Genomic DNA, 23,921 nt, shown 5'->3' with positions numbered 1-23,921 from the left:
AAAAAGGAAGAATAGCGACACGAAAGATGGCACTCAGTAGAACACTGGATGAATAAAAAATATACAGTCCAACAGTACATGAGTCGCAAAGTTCTGTGCATAAGTCGCATACGCATATATGCGTATATACGTACGCATATATAAAGTCAGATATTTAGAACAGTCATAACACTCAACACATGTAATGCACTGCAAGTACAGAACAGAATTTTACATATTGCATAAAAGGTGCGATCGCCTCATAAACCAATTATGAATCACGAACAACGTTTATGTTACTCATTTAGCGCATTAGGATCATCTGATGCCTAATATTTTCCCAAAATGTTGGTCTCCTCTAAAAACTTTTTCAGAGCAAGAAGCGCTCATTTTTGAAGGTCCGCAGTTGGCCATGGGCCAAGTATTTTTTTTAGAGTGAAAGGTCTTCTGTCTAATGTCAACAAATTTGCTTGCAGTACCCTTCTTTGTGGATTGTATTTAGTGCACTCGAGGAGAAGATGATGCACATCTTCGTCTGCATGGCCACAAGAACACTGTGGACTAGAGACACGTTTTATCCTGTACAGGAAGTGTTTAGTGAATGCAGTACCAAGACGCAGGCGGTGTACCAATGTTTCAAATTTTCTGTTGTCTCTTAGATTTCCCGGCATTGTTAAGTTTATACATGGGTCTATAATGTGTAACTCAGAGTTTTTAGTTTGCTGGTCATAATTACCGTGAGCTATAGCTCTGCGCAAAGGACGAGCGCACACCGTGACAGACGACGTCAAGCGCAAACTTCCGACCTAGATTTACTGTGCCAGGGCACGGAAATAAGTAGACGAACGAAAAAAATAAACAAACACGCAATTAACAAGAGATGAAGCTAAGAAAAAAACAAGAACATGATAGTACATGTGTATAACTCGCAAGCGGCAAATCATTAGCCACTAAGTACTCTCTTAATTCTACAGCCCCAACTCAAGTTGTCTCTTACCGTTATCTCGGCGTTACTATCGCTAATCAACTTACGTGGTCTGCACACATAATGAAACTTATAAACGAATGTTCTAAATTGGTTGGCCTCCTTAAAAGATCGATTTTTCTCTCTCCTGTTCCCGTACGCAAGCTCGCCTATGAAACGTTCGTTCGGACTAAACTTGAGTATGCCTCAGCAATGTGGAATTCTCACCAGACTTACCTTATCAACTCTCTTGAAGCAGTGCAGAATCGCGTGACGCGTTTTATCGCTGTAAACTATTACTGGCATATAAGTGACATTAAGTCATCCCTCAGCATCCATAGTCTAACACTTCGTAGGAAGATTTCACAACTTTCCCTTTTCCACAAGCTGCATTATAATTTCCCACACCTCAGGCACGCAATTCTTCTTCCACCTAACCGCAATTCTCACCGCCTGTTTAACAACCTGAGTCTACAACGTCTGCATGGTACATCTATAATGCCTTCTACAAATCTTTCTTAGCTACTGCTATTGAACTACAGATCGCGCTGCCCGACGATATAGTAAATTAAAGTGATTCAGATAAATTTAGCCACCTAATGTCATGTTTTTTAAACCCTAAAGCTACGAATACTCCGCTGTTACTCTAACGTCTACTTTCTTTACTGCTCTGTTATGCTCTGTGTTTACTGCTCCGCTCCCGTGTCTTCTGAGCAGCTTCAACGATGACGCGAGAGCGTTCGTCCCGCTATTTATACCATGTTCGCGTCTCTTCCAAAACTGGGCCATAGACTCGAATGAGCTGCAATGTTGTGCAAGAAAGATATCTTTGCAATTGCGGACATCAGTTCCATGTTTGCACTTCTCGTCGTCTGTCACTGTCGTTGTGAACTCGTCCGTTGCTCAGCGCTATGTAGCTCCCGCTAATTATGGCATACTAGCTTACCAAAACTGCTACCCTTTTAAGCTGGGATGTTAATTATGATACACGCAATGATTACATAAACATTAATACGACACATATAGAGAGGCGTGTGGCTAAAGTGTTGCACTGTTTATCAACAGCTTTAGAGCGAAACTTTCTATGCGAAGCAGACTGTGGAGAACGAAGCAAAGGGAACGCAATTGTGTGCATTTAAACTACACGGAAAGGGAAGAAGGAGAAGAAAATATAATTCAATAAGCGTTATTCTTTTTCTTTTACTTTGCGTTTCTAGTTTTCAAATAAGAATTGGTACGACCCATGACAAAGGTTCATCATCATCGTCGTCATCAAAGAAAGCTTCGAAGCTTATTACTGATTCCTACATATGCGTGGGATCCACCAATTTGTTTTCCTTTCTTTTATGACCTGGTTATAGATTACGTACGGGTAAAATGAGAAATCCGTGTGGACTCGAGGTGACCTGTGCAGAAGACGTCAGTTTGGATAGTGTAACGATTGCAAAAGTGCATCGTTAGGTTGGTTGTCACGTGCTGCGAGATGGGGCGTCGTGGTGTTGCAGAAAAGAAAGGTAAAGCAGCTCTAGCTCCAGTTCGCGTCTTTCGTCTGCTCGTGTGTCCTCGCGTCCATCAGCAACGAACCTGCCTCGCAAGCATTCTGTCCTCAAGCATGCCGTGCCGCCTTTTAACGTCAGTGTTCAAGAGAGTATCGCCCCCGTGGGAAGCCCCGTAAAACGACCGCGGAAGCGTGTATCACGCTGCCTGAATAGAGCGGTGGAAGAAAGCGTTACGCTTGGAAGAAGATGAAGGAGAACACTTTTGGACAACAGCCAAGTCTGGAGGCATACGTGCGTCTCTATTATCGGATGCCGACCGCGTAACCCGCTGATGGCGTAAGCAAGAGCCAGGAGACGCTGGCGCGTGTACATTCGTAATACTAATAATAATAAAAAAAGGCCGTAGAATAACATCCATATTCTACCCGTCCCGTATACCCATTAATATTCTACTCTGCGTTTTCATTTTCACAACTCTTATGAAAGATTTCGCGCTTTCGGCTGCTTCATTCTCGCTGTCTTTTCGCAACGAGAATACTTCTTTTTCTTTCTTTGTTTTCTTTTGTGCGCATCGCACACCAGCGATGACGATTGAAGATGTGAAAAGCGATGTTGTGCATGCGTTTATACATAATTAAAGGCTACAACAACAACATACGCAGCGATCAAGTGGCATATAGGCGTGAAAGCGAGTCCTGATCTTGGCTTCAACGCCAGTTGTGCAACAAACTGCCTGGGGCCAGCCTAAAAGCGCCGCTACTTCAGCAACGGCTCCTGTCATGCCTGCCGTTTTCAAATCCACGCCAGCTTCCGAGCCAGTCGCAAAGAAAGCGCGAAAGAAGCGAATAACTGTGGTTCGATTCGAAGCCGCGAGTTCGGTAGAGAGAGACGCAGTGCCTCTAAACGGAGACATGAAGCTGAATTTATCAGAATGGGGGGGCAGAAGGAAGTCGTTTAAACCTACAGCGACCTTCGACAAGTGATAACGAATACCTTGAAAGAAGTGACTCCGTGTATTTTCAGAATCGAACAGAAGCTTTCCATCGTGATACCGTGCTGAGTAGCTATAAGCAGTACAAGCGAGTCCGTTAATCTCGCTTTCCGACACCTGCGCTGCTGTTCATCTGGACAAGCCATAAAAGCATTCAGACCCCCCCCCCCACCCCCCTAGTTTTAACAGCAACGCCCGAGAGTACCAAGCAACGTTGCTGTCGCTGTTAGAATCTAAAAAAAAATAGAAAGTAAATCTCGCCACGCGATAACATGAACCCCCGCGTCCTTGCTGACAAGCAATGTAGGTTAGTAGTGCCTACTTTCGAGGCTGATCGGGCTCACCGTGCACGTGACGACATGACACTGAAATTCATGACGCATTTGCGGTGCGATAGCCGGGCTGCATCTCGATATCGAAGCCAATGTCACCGTGTCGAAGAAAGTAAAAGAGAAGAAAGGAAACGCCAAACACAACGTGTCTCCAGATTATTCAGGCGGTCAGGGCAGCTCAGGCACTCCTGTTCCCATACCCGTTTCCCGGCATAAAAAAACAGCTACCATAGTGTATATATCGCAGTGAAAAGCGGCAAGCGTAAGCCGTTAGACACGTTTCTTTCCAAAAGGGCGAAGCGAGTTTCCGATACGCGGTCGCCTCTTTTCGCGGGCGAAAACTAAGGGTCCGGCGTATAGGCCGGTGTCGTGGCGCCTCCACGTATGCGCAAAGGAATATACAAAACGAAATTTTACGGTACCGCGCTTAAGTGTCGCACTGCGAGCGTGTGTAAGTCGCTACCTGGCTTCCCGAACGGGCAATCAAAAAAGGGGCAACAATAAAACGAACCGAGCCACGCTCGTGGCGTGAATAAGCGAGGAAGGAAGCGATAAAGAAGTCCCCGTGCGGGGTGCCCAAATCTAGGTGAAGGAGATGCCGGAGTAACGCCTGCTTCGATATTCCGACACCATCGCGGCCCCCATTGGTCCGCTATGCATCCTCGGAAGCCGGGAGATAAGCGGCACACGCGTTTGGCCTGTCGGGCCTGTCGCACTCTTGAACGCCCGTTTACCGTTATACTTTCGCCACTTTCGTCGATGGGGTTCTTACTCAGAAAACGCGCTATAGGGGCACGGTATATAGTGCCGCGGTATCGGAGGGGAAAGAAAAAAAAGTGCTGCAGCATCGCGACGAGTTCTGCGAAGCAGGTGAAGGTTGGTGACGCGTCGTGCATATACCGAATGTAAGATATTCTTGCTCTCAATAACTGTAATGAGTGTTTTTTCGGTTGAGGAGTTAGTCCCGTACGTCTCGGAAACGTGCTTAGGTATCGAGGCTCTTCGGTCGAAGCACTGTGGTATATAGGTTGTCTACTCTTGCACGTCATTATGCGCGTTCGTCGCTCCGTGGAGGCTCGTGAACCGGTGCGTGGAATGACGATGGCAGCAACATATTATCATACGTCTCCCCTGTATTGACCTGACATACATGGATGACTTATATGTAGCGTCCAGATACCCAATGTGCATGAATATTCTCGCATTAACACTTGAACGCGAGGATACACACAAAGCGCTTGTCTGTGGTGTTTGTTTCCTTGTGTCCTCGTCTTTTTCGCGCTGTTTAACCTCAGTTCTTGAACGCACGGGCACGAGGGTAACATTATGCGAACTCGAAAGACGATTAAATATAAATGTCAGGATCATGTTCATTTACTCTGTCGGAAATCCACGTTAATATTTGTTCGTCTAAAGTCGCAAGAGCTGAGCGGCATCGGGCGGCTGTCCACACCGGAAACCACGACGAATAATATTTCCCTCCTTTCGCTCCTTATAATTATGGACTCGCGATCACTCCTAGTACCTCTCGCTCGTTAATAATGCAACGTGTACGTACCGCGTTAGACAGCGTACACCATGCGTTACCCTGATTAAGAAAATTAAGTATTCTTTACTTTCTCCGAGATGTTCACTAAGTGGAATTCTTAATTAAATAATCGCAGTATTTTTACCGAGGATATAAGGTCAAACGGGCTCATTGCTGCACTAGGGAATTCTAATAAATTATTTCACATGCACTGAACATTAGTTGTGCGAGGAAAAGTGTACAACGATTTTATGGCATCCGGTTTTCTATGGATTACACTGTGCCGATTATGGAATCCGAATGGTTCTGCAAACAGGGGCCCTATGACGAAAAGCTTTCCCGAACGACTGTCTCTATTCGCTTTACGCGATGAGCCCTCCACGATGGGTCGGATCGGATCGGAAAACATTTATTGGGCTCTAGAAAAGAGATCTTCGCGGCTTCAGACGGCGTCCTCCATCTTCTGATGGATTCTTCTGTCTGCAATCACAGGGTTGGTGCCCTAGTCCAAGGCTCCACTGAGTATGGCCAACCCGCGAGCTCGCTCTACTAGGCGCTTTTGGCCGTTCAAGCTTACGCTGGAAAGCATACTCTCCCACTGTTCCGCACTCGGGTTCCGCACGATGGGTCAAAAACTTTCGGCCTGCCTCCGCTTCGGCCGTCCGTCCCGTGTACGCACTGATTATGCATGATTAGACCGAATAAAACGAAAATAATTATTTCCGATTCGACACCATTCTCGCCATTTGCCCTCCGCTATTGGTAAAAAGCTTTCGGGCTTCACTTTACTGTCACGCGACATCACGAAACTGCGTAAACTCAGCACGTGAATGTGATGTGTACGCATTAAAGGTGCCTTACCGTGCCAAAAAAAAAGCTGATCTTTTTTTTTTTTTTTAAGGTATAGCCGGAGGCTGCCCCGTTTCGAACAGAATAGGAAATCTCTGCCCGATCGCTGTGGCACTGGCTACTTCGAGCTGCTGGGAAGAACAGATTTGAGTACAATACAAATTACACTTGCCACTCTAACATTGTACAGCCATTTTTTAACGTACACGGCATCGCTCTGCCATCTCTTCTTCGGTGGGAGTCTGTATTAGTGGCATTTTGAACCTTCCGTTGCACGCCGCCGCGATTTTCGACCAGCCACCGCAAGCTAAGCAAGCGGCAGCGGTCCAATCGCAGACGCCGGCACCACCTTCCTCATCCGGTTATATCTACCTTCACTGCGGTAGCTCGGCCCCACCGAAACCCTCTCTACTTCTGCATGCCCCTCGCCTCTTGTCAGCGAATTAAAAAAAAAAAAAATGTCCGACGATTACGATGCACCCTATTGCGAAATTTGAGCGCAGCTCGATGCTACGACACTTCGCCGTGCCCCCTCACGAGTTACAGAATCAAGCGTCTTTCCTTTCTTTTGATCACACTATCGATGCATGTTTCCATATCGCGATATAGTGAGGCGAAGAATTTGAGACCGGTATCACAGCACCGCCTCGCAGTGGGTCAGTGTCGTCAGCGCCTTCGCAGAGGGAGGAGCAGTATGGGAACGCTGGCATGACGAGCGCCATCGAAGCCAGCTGTGGAAGACGACGATGACGAAGGCGCGAGCAGTGTTGTAGAATCAAGTGTCTTTCTTTAGATCACTATCATCAGTGGCACGAGCGAGTTCGCGCGGTTACGCCGACGCTCAGCCTAGGAACGGGCACCTAAGAGCTGAGTTCTAAGAGGTGCGAAGTTGGGCAATGCTACTCGCTTTGAAAGCAAACAAAAGCGACGTCTTTCTAAACGAGGAGAGCGTTGGTTGGGCGTCTCGAACAACGCTGCGGGTCGCCGCCCGATACTTGCGTTGGCGGTGACGTAGATTTTCCGTCAGAAGATGGGAATAGAAATAGATTGCAATAGCTTTAACTCGTACTGCCCCAGTATCAATTCCAAGAGGAGGAAAGACGCTATGAGAACAATAGCTCTAAAAATAAGAACCCTTTCACTATGTGAAGATGCAAGACCAGAGAAGCTGTATTGCGCAATAGCTATATTAAGTTTTATATGGTAATTATGCTATATGGATTAAATAAAGGAAGAAACACAGAACGTTTTGCTTGTTTCCTCTATTTCTTGCTTTTTCATTTCCTTTTATTTTTATTTCTTTATTATTATTATTATTATTATTATTATTATTATTATTATTATTATTATTATTATTATTATTATTATTATTATTATTATTATTTTACTTTATACATATACACTGAAGTCTCGACACACATCGTCATAGACTAGCGTTTCGGCAACAGCACTAGCACGCTTGCCGGGTTGACGCCGATAATTTTTCCAGTCCCTTTTTCAAAAAGTTGTCCAAAACATTTCTTTAACAAACATCTGTTCTTAGACTTGTGCCTGGGATCTCTTCGGGCCCCACGTGTGACAAAGGTAGTTCTAGGGCGCGTTACAGGTCCCCGAGCCCTGCAGGGGTAAGTGCCATTGAGCTTGGACCCTTTCTGCACTATCACCGTGGATCGGCCCACACGAGAATTTTTTCTTTTATTTTTTTTATCAAGATCTCGGAGTCATTTTTTTTTTCAGACCGTAACCACAGACAGCTCCGCTGCAGAATATATATATATATATATATTGTGAGCAAGAGCTGTCTCGCTTCGATAATCGGTTGTCTCGAAAACAGCCTTGCACGAATGCGAATGACCGGTTCACGACGCCAAAGCAGGGACCAGAACCAAAGCCGGTTATATGGGAGTTAATGCTACAGCGCAAATCTGGCTACGTGTTTCTGGGCTTCCGCACGCCCCTGCAAAGGTTTTCTGGCGATATTCCAAGCGCCGTCGTTTGAAGACTGCATGACTCTTTCTTTCCTTTTTTGTTTTCGTTTCTTTAACCGCGCTCTAATAGTTTACAGCGGGGAGGCGATTTCGCGAAAGCATCAGACATGCCGGCTTACAACGTGAGTGGTCATAAAGAACGTAAAACACACGTAGACACTCAAAGATCGAGTGTGCCGACGTCGTCAGAGAACACAAAAGACGTCGAACAGTCGCTTGCTTTGTTCGCCGCTGCGTCGCTTAGTTGACGTAACATCGTGAAACGAGCTTCACGCAGGGGGCATTCGTATATAGTTAGAGGGAAGCCCGCCATGAAATTTACAATTCCTGGGCTTTTTATCGTCCTGAAGCTGCACAGTGCCATTATGAGGGATAAATATGCGGTATAGCGGACTGCCCCCGATTGATTTCGACCACCCGTGGTTCTTTAACGACCAGCCAAAGCACGGCGTACGAACGGTTTCTTGCGTACCGCCTCCGTCGGAATGCGGCCTCCGGAGTGCAAAGAAAGTTTCGCGAATTGAAGCATGGAAAACAGACGTGCGGCAAGAAGTCAAAACGGACGTCTATACCAACTAGCACCATATACTTGCAATCTTGCGGTGCATCATTCAGCAGCCACACACACTCTCTCTCTCTCTCTCTCTCTGCCTCTCAGGCACAGAGAAGTCTGCGGCCGTGCGCGACCACGCGGCGCTTTCTTCGAGCGCAAGTCCTTATCGCGAAATACTCATCGAGTGCACAACAGATTAGGAGCGCTCTTTTCTTTTTTTGAGTTATCCCTGCCTGTCTCGAAAAAAGGAAAGAAAAAGCGATTCGCGCCTAACGAGTTCCGCGAAGACGAACATTGCGTAATTTGAGATCTTCTCGACAACAGGGGGCGCTGCGGTGCGTGATATATTCTTTAGGCGTATCTGGTGCGAGCGGCGCGTTCCGTCTCGTATACTGGTTTGTGCCTGCGAGCGAGTACGTGGCAGAAGAGAGAAAAAAAAAAGGGGGGGGGGGAGTGCGCATTTGTAGATCGAGGGCCAAATTTTGGCTTTTTATGCTGGTTCGTGCCTGCGAGTGCGTGGCAGAAAAGACCAAAGAAGAAAAAGGTGGAGGGGTACGCATTTGTAGATCGACAGACCAATTTTGGCTTCAGCTGTTGTTTTTCTTTCTTTTCTTTTTCTTTTTTTAATGGCTCACAAGCCAGCCATGGTTCACGCAGCGCGCGGTGAAAAAATAAGGGAGGGCGCGGGGTGTCACGTGTCTTTTTTGGGCTGGTATACGTCCTTCGGCAATTTATCTCGATACTATGTGCTTTACGATCCCGCGCCGTGAGCGTACAGAGACCGCTACGCGACTCGCGACCGTCTGGCGCCGTATACTGTTTGCATTCCAGGCTTCGGTGTCATCGTCCTCGTGTTTTTTTTGTTTTTTTGTTTTTTTTTCTAGCGCATGCTTTCTGGTATTTAGGTTTATCACGTATGGACCGCGACGTGGATCTCGAACTTTTACGTGGTGATCGTATCGCACGACGGATTTGTGTTTCTTTTTGTTTTGTTTTGTTTTTTTGCTGGCCGCGACGAAGCGCCCGTTATTGCTAATTTTGCGCTTGCCACTTTGCCGTATCACGTTCGAAAAAACGGTGAACTAATTTATTTCTGAGTGCTGATTGTTTTCTTTTTTTACAGGTGTACTTTTATGGTGGTGAGCCCATTGTTAGCAAAAAACAACCTGGTCCGGTGAGACCACATCCACTGCTGGCATTTTTTGTCGCATTCACAAACGAGCATGATAATAGTATGACGTTCAATACGTTAATAAATATTTACGTAATCTATCTATGAAGTCTGCAGGCACTTTCGTGTGAAGGCTACAGATTGCTTATACACAGGTTGGGGAGTAAAGGCCTTACGCTCTTTGTCGGCTAATTTTTGCCTCGTTTTTGCAAACAGTCATCTCGGATGTCAAAAGGCCACAAGCGACCCAACGGAAATAAATTTGGGAATTGCCCATACGCTGTACAGTCGGCCACGAAGGTTTACGGTGCAAACGTTTAAACGTGGCAAATGTGCGACAAATTTCAAGGCATATCACATCTCCTTTAGCGGAATATATATTCTGCGCAGGTCTTATAAACTATACTGCAAATTGAAACTTTCATCTGAAGGCTGAGTGCCTGTCCTTTTGCGTCAAAAGAGCTTTTTCACAAATCACGTGCCTTGTAAACTTTTGTGGCCATCAGGCCACAAAAGTTTACAAAGTTTACAAAATAAAAGTTGACAAAGTACACTATGGATAAGCAAATCGAAAATCTATATGAGAGAGAGAGAGAGAGAGAAAATGATAAATGAAAGGTAGAGAGGTTAACCACGACTGAGCCCGGTTGGATACCCTACACTGGGGAAAGGGAAAAGGGGACGGAAAGATTAAAAGAAGAGAAAGTCCATTGCGGATCTCAGTCGGTCACCCAGTCCGGATCACAGACGCTGACTCAATCCGGTAACTTTCAAATATCACAGCAGCGCTTTTGTAGCCTTTTGTAGCTGCGATATGCGAGGCCATGGTCCCAAGATCTTGTTCAAGGTGAACGACTTTCCATCTAGCTGATTGAGAGCTGTGCAGAGGTCTTGCCTTTCATCTTCAAAAGATGGGCAGTAGCACAGTAGGTGTTCTATGGTTTCCTCGACACCGCAGGCATTGCACTCGGCGCTATCAGCCATTCGAATCAAAAATGCATATGCATTGGTGAATGCGACGCCCAAATGTAAGCGGCACAGCCCTGTTTCCTCATTTCGCGGAAGACCTGGTAACAGCCGCAGTTGCATAGAGGGATCGATGGAATGCAATCGATGTTGAGTGAATTCAGGTGTGTGCCACTTCTCCAATGTCAAAGAATGCGCTAGCTTGCCTAAGTGTTGGGCTGTGTCGGTCCGCGATAAAGGTATAGAAACAAGGGTTGCTCCTTCGTGTGCTTTCCTAGCAGCTTCGTCAGCGATGTCGTTGCCGGAGATACCGCAATGACCAGGCAGCCACTGAAACACGACGTCGTGTCCTTTCGTGACCATGTGATGGTGCACTTCTCGTATCTCCGACACGAGTTGTTCACATGACCCGCGACGAAGAAATGACAGAAGACATTGTAAGGCCGACTTTGAATCGCAGGATATTGCCCAGTGATTAGCCGGTTGGTTGTTAATATAATCAACCACACCTCGGAGGGCAACCAACTCCGAACCGGTCGATGTTGTCAAGTGAGAAATCTTGTATTGGATGCTTTAGTGATCGTGATGGCATAACCACTGCGCTGGTGGAGCTGGTCTGAGTGGAAGAACCAGCCTACAGGAAGCATATGTGTAAGATAGTATAACCCTTGTCATGTTCAGTAGTACGCTTCTATTTAGCGAGAGAGAGAGAGAAATAAACTTTATTGTTAGACCAGGCTTCTTGAGCCCAAACGTCGGTGGCCTTCTCTGTCCAGATAGCCATGGCTCACTGCCGCCGCCCGAGCCCTGTTCACCAACCGTAGCTGGTTGTCAGGGTCTTGCGTCACCAGCAGAGCCTCCCACTGGTCCTCCGTTTCTTCCTCTGAATCCGCTTCTTTCTGCATGCTATTGCCTGGTGGTGATGATGACGGTGGCGCTTCTCGATTATTCCTGCACTCCAGCACCATATGGCGCAAGGTGTTGGGCGTGTCCGCCTGGAAGAACTTGCAGCCTTGTCCGTAGGCGCCCGGATACATGGCGGGCAGCAGTGTTCCATGAGGCTAGGTTCCAGCCTGGAGTCTTTTCCAGGTTACCGCTTGTTCCCTACTTATCGTCTTATGCGCGGGCGGGTAGTGACGCCTCTGCTTCCTGTAGTGCGCCAAGATATCCGAGTACTTCTTGGATATCCGATCATCATCCTCGTCAAAGTCGTTGGTACGTGTTCTCTGCGCGTCGGAGATGGCTCGGCGTGCATGATCTCGAGCCGCGGCGTACGCCGCCTGGTTCACCGCGAGAGACTCGTGTCCCGGCGTCCAGAGGATTTGTGCTGCTTCCATCTCGGTGTTGTTCAAGACCTGGAGTGCTGCCATTCCGATCCTTCCGTTCATATACCTTCTGTATGCTTCTTGAGAGTCCGTCACCATGGTAACCAGTGTCTTCTTGCACGTTGGGATGGCCAGGGCTACTGCCCAGCTCTTCCGCTATGCTCGCGTCCTTGGCACGTATGGATGTGGCTGTAAGTTGTTCGCCCTTCTCGTCGACCACGCTGATTGCAAATCGGTCGTTTGTTCTGTACGCAGCTGCGTCCGTGTATCTCACATTTTCTTCTTTGCTGTTGGTGCGTTCGAGTATGTGCTTGAGCGCCTGTATTCTCGCCTGTCTCCTTTCCTTGTCGTACTCGGGATGCATCTTTCTGGGAATGGTACTTCTGTGTAGCTTGCCTCTGATCTCTTGTGGGATACGCTGAGGTAGGTGCCTCTCATCCTCGACTTGGTAGCCCAGATCTTGGAGCAAGGCTCTTCCCGTCTTTGTCAGCTTTAGTCTCTCCAGTTGGATGACGTTGTGCGCTTCCACGAGCTCTTCCCACGTGTTGTGAACTCCCATTTTGAGTAGTTTCGCTGCGGACGCGGAGGGGGACAGGCCCAAGGCAATTTTCTAGGATTTTCTGATGAGGGCGCTTACTTTGTCTCGTTGACGGTTTATGTCAACGCATGGGGTCCCATACGTGACGATGCTCGTGAGCAACTCTTGTACCATTCTCGTGCAGTCTTCTTCCTTGAGTCCCTGACTTTTGCTCGTCACTCTTTTGATAAGGTGGGTTATTTGTGTCACTGTTCTCTGAATTTTTTCCAACTCTGCTCCCCCAGCCCTGTCCTTTTGAATCAGGAGTCCGAGGATGCGGAGCGTCGTAACCTACGGAATCATGATGCCTCCCACCTTTACTACCAAATCTGGTATCTGCTGCTGTTGTCGGCCTCTTGTGCGCTTTCTTAGCACCAAGACCTCCGACTTTTCAGATGCGTCCGTCAGTCCACATGCTTCCAGGTAGTTTTCCGTTGTGTCAACCGCTTCTTGCAGAGCGTCTTGCTGTTTGCCTGTCGACCCTCCCGTATTCCAGATGGTGTTGTCGTCAGCGTATATTGAGTGACCAATCCCTTCTATTTGCTTCAGTTGCTTGGGTAGCGAGCTCATCGCCAGATTGAACAGCATCGGCGAAATGACGGAGCCTTGTGGCGTTCCCTTTCGCGGTATGTCAAATTTCTCAGAGCGTAAGTTGTCTATCCCCACTGTGACTGTCCGCTCTTTCAGAAAAGCTTTGATGTAATTATATATATTTTTCGCCGTAGTTATATACGTTGAGGTGTTGCAGTATGACTTCGTGTGACACGTTGTCGAAAGCCCCTTTCACGTCAATTGCGAGGATGGCTCTTTTGCTGTGCGTGTCCAGTTTGTCGATGACTTTTTCCTTCACCTGCAGTAACACGTCTTGCATGGACAGGTGAGCTCTAAATCCGAACATGGTGTTTGGGACGTGTGCGTTGTCTTCGAGATGTTCGATCATGCGGTTGTGCACAATGGGCTCGTAGAGTTTTCCAGCACACGAGGTGAGGGATATAGGTCGAAGGTTCTGCACGCTGATGGGCTGGTTGAGTTTAGGTATCATGGTTTATCTATTTAGTGAAGAATCCCAAATTTGTCGCCATGTAGCGTGGTTAGATTTCGACAAGTGGAAAGCTCTGCCATGATGCTACATGAAGAGGAGAGATAGAGAGTGACATTGCAAGCCCTTGCCGTCGAACAGCGGTGGTTCGACGTTGTCGCGTGGTGCTCATGGGTGAATGGGAACCTCTGGCAGGCCCTGATCTCACTTTTTTTTTGTAAATTGAAGTGAGAATAACAGAAAGAGCTTGAACTACACAACAAGTTCCCAAGTGAAAGTGAAAAGAAGCAAATCTTACCGAGTGTTTGCGATTCCTTCTTCCAAATGCGAATGAGTCTGACACCGCGCGAGTCTCATTCATTGTGGGTCCGACTCGAGGCATGCCCGAATAGGTGCGAGTCATTCTGAGCTATGGTAAACATGATTCTGTGCTAGTCAACGTGAGGAAAAAAAGAGGAGGAGTAGGATGGTGCAAGTTATGGGCTCGTATATCTTGCCTTTAGCAGAGGCGTGCCGGCAATCGCTGCCCCCGAGCGTCTCCTTTATCGGCGAATTCACCGTGGTTGAGTGAGCCTTCATAGCGCGAGTGATACGGCATTACACGTGCGTGCAGATGAGCATGCTCATGAACGACGGATCGAGGCTAGCGGAACGCTCATGAGGTCACTACCCTCACTGCGCGGCGTATTCTGGTCGCCGGTCCTTTCGAACTTCTTTTAAATTGTGTGACGGGCTCTTGAAGCCCTAGCGCTTTCCCAGTAAACGCAACCTTGCCTCGAAGTGTGCAGGCTAGAGATTAAACGCTGGGGGACTTAACGCCTTGCATGCCTGCAGGCAGCTGGCTTAAGAGCGAGAGAGGTCAGGGAGCTCAACCAGACAGCCTTCGGTTCCCTACCCGAACATTGGGGTATGGGAAAGGGGGGAATAGACAGAGAAACAGAGGGAGAGAGGGTACATTGCCCGCACGCAGATACTACGGCTCCGCACTTAACACTGAGCCAAGATAAGCCAGTCTTCGCGCGATGACTGAGAGCAGCTTCGCATAGCGACGTCGGAAAAGCGCACCGACACGAATATACGTGCAAGTGCCTGTTTGAATGTTGGATGAATCGATAGACATGCTTTATGGGAGCGTCCCCTTTGAAACAGGCTGTTGGATCGTGCCACGAAGCTCCACCTATGCCGCTACCAACGCGCGGCTTAGTGCTGGCAGAAGAAAGCTGCGCCCTTTCAATTGCGCTCGGCATTACGGCGCCGTACAGCCGGACCTCACTGAATGAAAAACAAAGAAAACTCAATTACCGAAGCTTTTGTCGTTGCACAGGGAGTCTGTTTGTGACTGATCCTTTTCATCAATATGACGGGACGTCAGCGGAGGGAGTGGCAGGCACTGCAATTAAAGAGGAGGTCACAGCGTTTCTGCGTATTACGCAGCAGTGCGTTCCTGCCGTTAAATCATGCATCTGATCTACAGACATAAAGGAGTCCTACATAGCCGGCGATAGATATGGGCTGCCAGGTTTCGCAAATATAGCTGCTGTGAAAGCACGATCAAAACGTCCTGTTTTAAGCGCAGGTGGAGAAAATTGCAGTGCCTACAAAAAAAAAAAAAACGAACTCGCAAGCTACTGCGCACGAGACCACATGCATTTTTCGCGTAGCGTACTGAATCTTCTGCTAAGTGTGTGCCGCTCCAAAGCGCCAGACAGTGAAAGCGACTGTAGACGAAACGAAACGTCTATTTATCTCACCGTTATAGAGTTGCCAGGGAGAGCTGCTTGATGCATGCAGCTTGAAGGTCAAAACTTCGTAGCACCAAATGTGGGCAACCGGAACACTAGCGCAAGGCCCAGCATCATACTTTTTTTTTTCACTCGCGGAGTGAATATACACAGGTGCATTCTCCAAAGACTGCGCTAACCAAAGCCACAAACGAAACGAGAGGCATTGTCCATAGACGGCTAAGGCCGAAATGAAGCGCGCATGGCGGGCGTCACCCGCCCCTTCCAATGCTGCGCGATCGGCCCTGCACAGTATACGGGAAGGCAGGAAATCGCACCCTTGCATTCGGGACGAGTGGCGCAATGCCACATAAGCCTCCGCCGAAGCCGGACGGGTCGGGTGTGGCCCATAGCGGCGCCGTACGGCGCTACGCGTGCACAAAGAGGTGTGTACGGCGCAGCTACGGGGAAATGGTTGCCTGTGACGAAATGATGAGGCCGGCCCGCACCGCATCGGAACGGAGCCGTGTAGTAGTATGCGTACACGCACGTACTACACTACACATCTCGCTTCGCTCGCGACTGCTTTTCTCACGCGCCTCGCGTGAGTCAGCAGCGGGTGTGCAGGCTGGAAGCCAGTGGTCCTTGGCTTGGAGGCGCACGGCAGCCTGTGTATGCACCGAAGGCGACGCGAGACCGACGTCTCGGGCGGCGGCAGGCTGTCGGGTTCGCGGGTGTGTGCGTGCGAGACCGCTGACAACCCGCAATCTTCGCGGCAGCGGAGGTGTTTCCGGCCCTCCGCGGAGGAGCACACCGGCAGTGGCCAGTATCCGAAACTTGTTTGCCTTCCCCCCCGAAGCGTGCACCATCACTAAACACCGCTCCACATCCCGACCTCTCGTGCATGGCGAATGCAAACGACTGTGTCGGAGCTGAAACAGGCAAGGAAGAAAGGAAGAAATCGGAGCCGGAGGTTTCATCATGAAGTGGGAACCGTTTTCTCGAAGAATTGCTCTCATTCGGCACGCCTTACTTTCCGTCTCAAGTAAAAGGAGAACACATGCGCACGCCGGCCACACTTTGGCTACGATTTGTTGTTGTTGTTGTTGTTGTTGTTTGTGTTGTTGGTGTTGTCGTTGTTCGAAGAGAATGCGCCTATAGATGTGAATAGTCGAGATGTAAGCATTTTTGTTATGAAGCCGAACCAGTCAGTACGCGCCGTGGTTGCGTAGTGGCTTTGGTGTTGCGCTGCTAAGCACGATGACGCGGGACCAAATCCCGCGGCCATGGCGCCTGCATTTCGATAGGGGGCGAAATGCAAAAACACTCGGGTGCTTAGATTTAAGTGCACGTTAAAGAACATTAGGTGGTAAAAATTAATCCGGAGTCCTACACTACGGCGTGCCTCAAAATCAGGTCGTGGTTTTGGCACCTAAAACGTCATAATAAAAGAAAAATGAAAAAAAAAAACTGACACTAGCCCCCGCCGCACTTCATTTCGCGGAGTGACCCTAATTGTGGGAGGTATTTGTAGCCTGCTGACTTGTTTCGTTATCCTATGAAGGTCTGCCACCACGAGAATAAACGAATTCAGATAGACTTGGTGCCGAAACATGCCACTCTGCTCTGCGAAGTAGGCCCCTGTGCTTGGTGTTGTCGACTAATTCGCTTTCGCCGTGCGATCTGCAAGCCTCCTTATTTGCTCAGATAGCAGAGTGACCGCTCCGCAAAGGCGTTGGTCTCGCATTTAATCCCCGGACCAAGGCGAATTTTTATTAAACTGCGAAGCTGTTTTTTTTGGTTTGTTTGTTTTTGAACAAAATTCGCGTGGGGTTTCTTTGCAGCTTCGTGCTACAGTCAGGTGGCCGACAATTCCTGTTTTCATTTCGTGAACCTTCCTACAGCTTGCGGGCTGCCACAGAATGGATTTTCCATACATGGCTACGCACTTCCTAGAATTTCGTGTGGCTTAACAGGCAGCGTCACCAATTATCGATGTCCTAGAGTTGATGTGATATGCCTTGAAGAGTGCACGCATTCCTTCGTAGTTAATGAAGTTCCCTCCTAGCGATTTTCAAGTCTTTTCGCACAGCAACGAAGCCATTTGACGTGTTTAGTACGCGTTCTGAAAAAAAAATGTGCTCACATTTGGAAACATCGGTCATGTCGTACCGTGACTGATAAAATTACTAAATTGGATACTCTTTCCTTTAAATGCATTAAAATTAGAAGCTACTGGCTCTGTGTCGGGCGCTGGGTGATTATTTTCACATATAATTTCAATACATACTAAAAAAACGAATAAAAAAAAATGTGCGAAGGTGCCTGGCACATGGAAGCACCAAATGGAATATAGACCATGAAATGAACATGAATTGAGGTCGCATAAAGGCTCATAAACTCAGGTTGCATGTTACATAAACACATAAGATCAACTATATGCACTACAAAAATTATTTTTCAAGAATATTTGGTTTCAAGAGGTAATTGAGGGGACAGTTAGCGCTCCTGTTGGCAATCTGCGTGCGGTGCATTCGGTCTAAAATCTTGAAACTTTGCTGCGTAGTCTTGTGCCATTATAGTTAGCCTATGAACTGGCTCCTTTCGGAATTGTGCCGTGTGTATTTTAGATGTTGAGCATCATTATAAGCACTGTCACTTGCGCAACACAGATTATCATCATGATAAACTTTATATAGCAGAAAGAGTTTCGGGAAAGCAGAACCGAGGTTCGAACCGGGCTATACAAGTGCGTTCTTTTGGCGTCTGAGCTGAATGCAGACACGCCAGCGAATTTCGAGTAAATTATTTACGACAGCAGCGTTACCTGTGCATACAACGAACACACGTAAGCGCATGTTCAATACCAGCGACGAAAATTTACGGAACACTAAAATTATGTAAGGCCAAACTTGTTGCGGACTCAGTTGGCACACAGTCAAGCTGAACAAAGTGTGACCACAGTCTCTACAGAAGAAGCATGCGTGAGAAAGTTCGCTACTTTCAACGATGACTCAATCGAAGATACAGCTGAGAGACAGCTAAGAAGCAGCTTCTAGTTTGTTTCTGCACTGTTTCTCAGCTCTCAGAATGAAAGTCAGCTTACCTTAAGTCAACTGGAAAGTCATATGGAAAGTCATATGGAAGTCATATGGAAAGTCATATGGAAAGAAAGAAATGTTCTCAGCGTTGCGCGAGGGCATTGCGGTGTACCTTCGAAAGTTATAGGCCTCTTCTTAGCCCGTACCACGAGCGAGCCTCTGTTTTACACCACACCCCGGTTTGCGGAGTATTCTGCGAAGTGTACATAGTACTCACATAACGTAGTTCTAGCCGAAATCTACGCGTGTATATGGAAAGCTTCGCTATCATATACGCGGGCCTTTTCCTTTCTCCTTAAAGTAAGAACAACTGTACAAGGAATCGCCAGAATAGAGATACGAAGGGGCCAAGGATCTTTTTTTTCACGGGTGAAGAATGCGCAGCTGTTGGCGCTCACGCGTGCGCGCGCGCTCGCTAGCCGACTGGTTCCGCACGAAACCTGGAGCTCACGCGGCGTTGGATGATAAATGCTGTTGACGCGACAGGGAGTCTTTATGGAGGCGCGTAGCCCCTTGCTTGAGATATCAAGAACACGTCCGGCACCACCGGAATTCACGCTTTCTGCCGCTTCTATGTGTAGCCTTGTGTTCTCTGTTCTCTCGTGTATATACCTGTACACAACGAGGAAACAGTCATTTTCTTCTCGCTTCGCCCACTTCCACTCTTTCGTACATATATATATATATATATATGTATATATCCGTACTTCTTTTGGTCATGGCCGCCTCTATCGCTCCTTCTTGGGGACAACACATCAACCGGGTGCAGGCATTAATCGTGACCGGACTAATTGCTCCCGTGACGAGTCTCTTCTTAAATTACCGCCACCACAGGCGTGCGCGTGCTAATCGCTTCGTGCGTACGATGCTATCGAATTCCCCCGCGCGATATTATTTTTTTTTCTTTTTGCGCGCCTTCTTCGCTGTTCGTGAGACACACACGCGGCGTTTCACTTCTTTGCCCAGGCGGGATCGTGTTTCCTTCAGCACACGACGGGCGCTTGCACAGTGAAGTTTTCGCGAGCATTGGCTACATACGCGAGTGAGAGACAATAAAAAAAAAGAAAAGTGAGAAAGGATTGGAATGCGAAAAAGAAAGAATCTAGAATGCGCCGCCCCGGAGCGTTAATGACTCGTACATGAAAAGCGAGGTTAGACAGCACAGTTAAAACACGGTATACGCTGTCTGAATTTTAAAGGCGACTTTCCGGCTCATTAAGTCGCGCTGTTGCGGGGATAGATTCTTTCGTACCCACGCTTGCTTTGGCTAACGTATGGGACTGAATTGGGTGTGCGGGGACTAAGTTACTGGCTAAGACTTTCTCGGCGGTTAGAGTGTTCAGGAGTTGCAGCGTGGAAGGTGAATTATATCCGAAACTTTCTGACTATAGGAAGGACACCCGGCGGTGGTAAGAGGGGAGCCTCACTGCAGAGCTTAGCAAGTCCGTTAGACAGAGGCAAACTTAAGCGAGAAGTATGCAGTCGGTTAGAAAGGAGACGATATCGAAACATGCAATACACCGAGTCATGCAGGCTTAGAGTTTCACATAGGCGTGCGAATTGCTCACAAGTTTTCGTAAGCAGTTTGGTTAACGCCCTTGGGTTCTTCGTGAAAATTATATATATATATATATATATATATATATATATATATATATATATATATATATATATATATATATATATATATGTAGAGAGAGAGAGAGAGAGAGAGAGAGAGAGAGAGAGACGAAACTTTTATGTCCACTGGTGTAGGCTCCAAGCGCGGGCCAGGCAAGGCCCCACTTCGCTTAGAGGGCCGCTAGTCCATGTCGTTGCAGCACCATTCGCGTGTGCGTTTATGATTGGCGGTGTAACGTGATCCAGGGCCTGCGACATTGTCCAGTCAACTTGTTCGTTGGCCTCGCCTCATGTGACTTTTTTTATTCTAAAAAAAAAAGCAAGAAAATGGGAACCGAGGGGCCCGATTATTGTTAGTGACAACCATATGAAGCCAACAGATAATGAAGCGAAAAAAAAACACAAAGAAAGTTATTTGCAGTATTAATTTAGGTGTAGCAATGATCAGCTAAAGTGGAATGAAAGTTAACAAAAAAAAAACAACTTTCCGCTGGTGGGAATCAAATCCACAACTTCCGCATTGCGCTGTTTCATGCAGCGTGTTTAAATACAGTGCTTACCCTGCGAGTCTAAACAGTACGTATCTACATTTATTATTGTTTTTTTCTATGCAGGTTCCTGAGAGCCCGCCGAAATAACTGCGGTTGTCATCGCTGGAAATGAATTGGACGCTCGTCGTATTCGAGTCCACTCTCTAGGACATTCCGCAAGGTAGGATATCTGATTGGAGGTTTTAATTCTCGACATGCTAAGCAGGATATCCGAATGGTACAAGCTGTTATTCCCTCTCTGTCTTATGGTTACGCTGCAACAAAATCGTTTCACTTGTGACGCTAAAGTGTTCTTTCGTACGAAATGTAAGCACCTCCACGCTCTTTGCTATATATGGCCCCTTCAAGAGCGGTGCACACATTTGTGTATAAGCGATTTGGTTTTCTGCCGTTACATCCAGTGTTGGCCATTATATGACATTTCGGATGAAGTGAGCGCCCTGTGTATTCACTGTGGCTCCATGTAGGCTAACTGTGGTGCGTATTGCTACAGACGACCACTTTGCGGAAGACTTTGCCTATTTTGATGGCACCTTCGCTCTGCCGCGTTACAGCAGCAATGGCGAAACAATTGTTTTTCCTCTCTCGTGATGTTTGTAGCCGCCTTTTGTAGCTGCAGGCCACCAACTATTTGCGTCTACTCCGAGCTGGTGACTCAATTCATTTAATGCGGACACTGCGCGATAAACAGATACTCAATTACTGTGTAATGACGAGGAATCGCTATAAAGCAAAGCAATGCATCATACCCCATTGTCGTTCTTGCAAGGGAGCGTCCAGAGCAATGGAATAAAGTTGCGTAAGTTTGATACATCTATTAATAGACAGTCAATAATAAGTCGCGCCTGTTGGGGTTAAGAGAAAGAATTGCTTTTATAAAAGGCTGGGAACTCTGTCGCTTTAAACTGTCAGCTTGGCATCCATTTTGTAACTACGCTAAAGACAACATGAACATGAGTGAAATCGGACAATTTGAACTGCGGATACCGGCCGTGTAAGCTATCATCATCGCCCAAAACCGGTACATTAATGTGAGTCACCCTCTATATAGGACCATCCAAACGAACTTGTGAGAGCCAATCATTTTTATTTTCACGAAGCAATGTTCTTCCCATCGGCCTCAAACTGTACTATGCGTACGCAGGCAAGAGTTAATCCCCTTGCAAAGTTGTTTTTCGTTCTTTTTACAGAAGTTTGGAAGTTATTCTTATGTGTACGGAATAGTTGCGGCTAACAATATACATGATATTATTAAAAAAGCGTTCTGGACGTAAAAAACACGCGCAGCTTTATTTGTACGTAAACCAATGGAGCAACAAATTATCGGCAGCCGTGTGTTTGACTCCCTGTATCACTTCACTAAATCGAGACACCTCACTCAATCCAGCCGTCATATTAACACCCTAATCGCGCAGATTAGGCTAGCATATTTCTCCGTAGTCATTTGCTTGTTTACTTCAAGTAAAAAGAAGAAAAAGGAAGCAAGGAAATTCACTGTTGACTAGGGTGTAACCGTCTAGCTATATCTGCCAACACCAAAACGGCGGTCAGCAGTAGGGATGGGGTTGAGAGGTTTAGTGGGGAGGGGGGGGGGGGGGGTAGGAACATTAACCATCGCTTTTCTCTTCATGACGTCACTACTTCGGAGTCTGAGAGAGAGCGTTCGCACGAAGTGCCGTTTGCATTTTGACACAGGTCGCGAACGTCGTAGTGCATAAACATAAACATTGGGTGACGACACTACTGTTGTGACATGTGCGGCGCGTAAAGATAAGCAGTGCACGATAACACGGATTCCATGGGATGACCATAAAAACGGCTTGTACGCATCGCTTGTAGATTTAGAGCATTCATTTAAGTGCTTCATGAAAGCTCCAATTCACGTTTTATTCCAGCATGCGCATTTTATTTGCATAATTGCTTTTTTTCTCTCTCTCTAAATATGGGGCACCTCGTGCTGGCTGCTGGAAAGCCCACCGTCCGTGGCTCGCGGCTATGTCTGAGCTCGGGTGCACCTAGCTGCGAGAACTGGCATCGCTTCGATGGAGAAAGATTAAACCTCGACTTTTTGTGGCTTTCTTGAGAGCTACGGCAGAGTCCGAGTACTCACATCCCCAACTAGCTAATAATAATAATAATAATAATAATAATAATAATAATAATAATAATAATAATAATAATAATAATAATAATAATAATAATAATAATAATAACTTATTTACCGTGGTCAGGAACCCTATAGGCTGGCCCCCCCACGCATACATTGAAAACCCAGAAACAAGCAAACACAAAAAGTTGAAGGGGAATCTGAGTAAACAACGCACATTGAATAAAAGCAACAATTATTGAAGCAAATAGTGAACACAAAACAAAGCGCAAGCTAAATACAAAAGGAAAATGAAAAGAAGAAGCAGTTGAACAGCGTGTGAAACTGTGAAACAAAAACGCAAAGCTCGCAAACGAATAATGACAGCGGGTTGTGAAAGATATCGAGATCACGAAAGTAATGTTATAAAGGCTCAGTATTGTGGGGACGGGTTGAGTGCTGGTGATGACAGGCCGCAACATGGAAAGGTCCTTTGTCTTCTGGTTATTATTGCGCGGCATACGAAGCATGATACAATTACTGCTGGGTTCGGGGCAGGTGAGGATACCGTGAAAAAGTTTGAAAGGAAATAGAAGGCCAGCTCGATTACGTCGACAGCGAAGTACGGGCAATGTCAATAATTGTACAGTGTTAGAACAAGGTCCAGTGTCGGCAAGGCGGTGATGATATAGGCTTAAAAACTTTTCCTAAACCTTATCTGTAATACGCCTGTTGGATCCAGAAATGGCATCCCAAACAACCGACGCGTGTTCGAATTGGGAAAGACAGATTACTATGTACAACTTGCCTAAAGGTGTAGGAGAATCGAATTCCCTTGATAGCCTGCAAATAGCGCCCAGAGAGCGTATACCCTGCATTTCAAGGCGTTTAGTGGGATCAGAAAATTGTAATGCTGCATCAGAAAGTACACCACGATAACATTGATTTCACATGCCTTACACAATGGCACAGAATCTACAGAATAAGGAAAATAAATGCTTGCTGTTTTTTGAGGGAAAGTCATGAATTTTTCGTCTTAGCAGCATTCAAGGATATGTTGTTATCTTTGCACCATTTAGAA

At 47.0% G+C, this 23,921-nt stretch overlaps 1 protein-coding gene across 1 annotated transcript in view; it reads left to right on the top strand.

Moving 5' to 3' along the window:
* The window catches only part of Tsp74F (Tetraspanin 74F), a 471,288-nt gene that overhangs the window by 142,548 nt on the left and 304,819 nt on the right, over window positions 1-23,921 (top strand). Inside the window, exon 2 of the mRNA XM_065439231.2 lies at window positions 20,818-20,914. The gene's annotated coding sequence lies outside the window, so the exon portion shown is untranslated. The remainder of the gene's footprint in view (window positions 1-20,817; window positions 20,915-23,921) is intronic.

This window comes from Dermacentor albipictus, chromosome 3, assembly GCF_038994185.2.
Source record: "Dermacentor albipictus isolate Rhodes 1998 colony chromosome 3, USDA_Dalb.pri_finalv2, whole genome shotgun sequence".
Lineage (NCBI taxonomy): Eukaryota > Metazoa > Arthropoda > Arachnida > Ixodida > Ixodidae > Dermacentor > Dermacentor albipictus.
The sequence above is the reverse complement of the archived record's forward strand: the minus strand, read 5'-3'. Positions and strand labels throughout refer to the sequence as shown.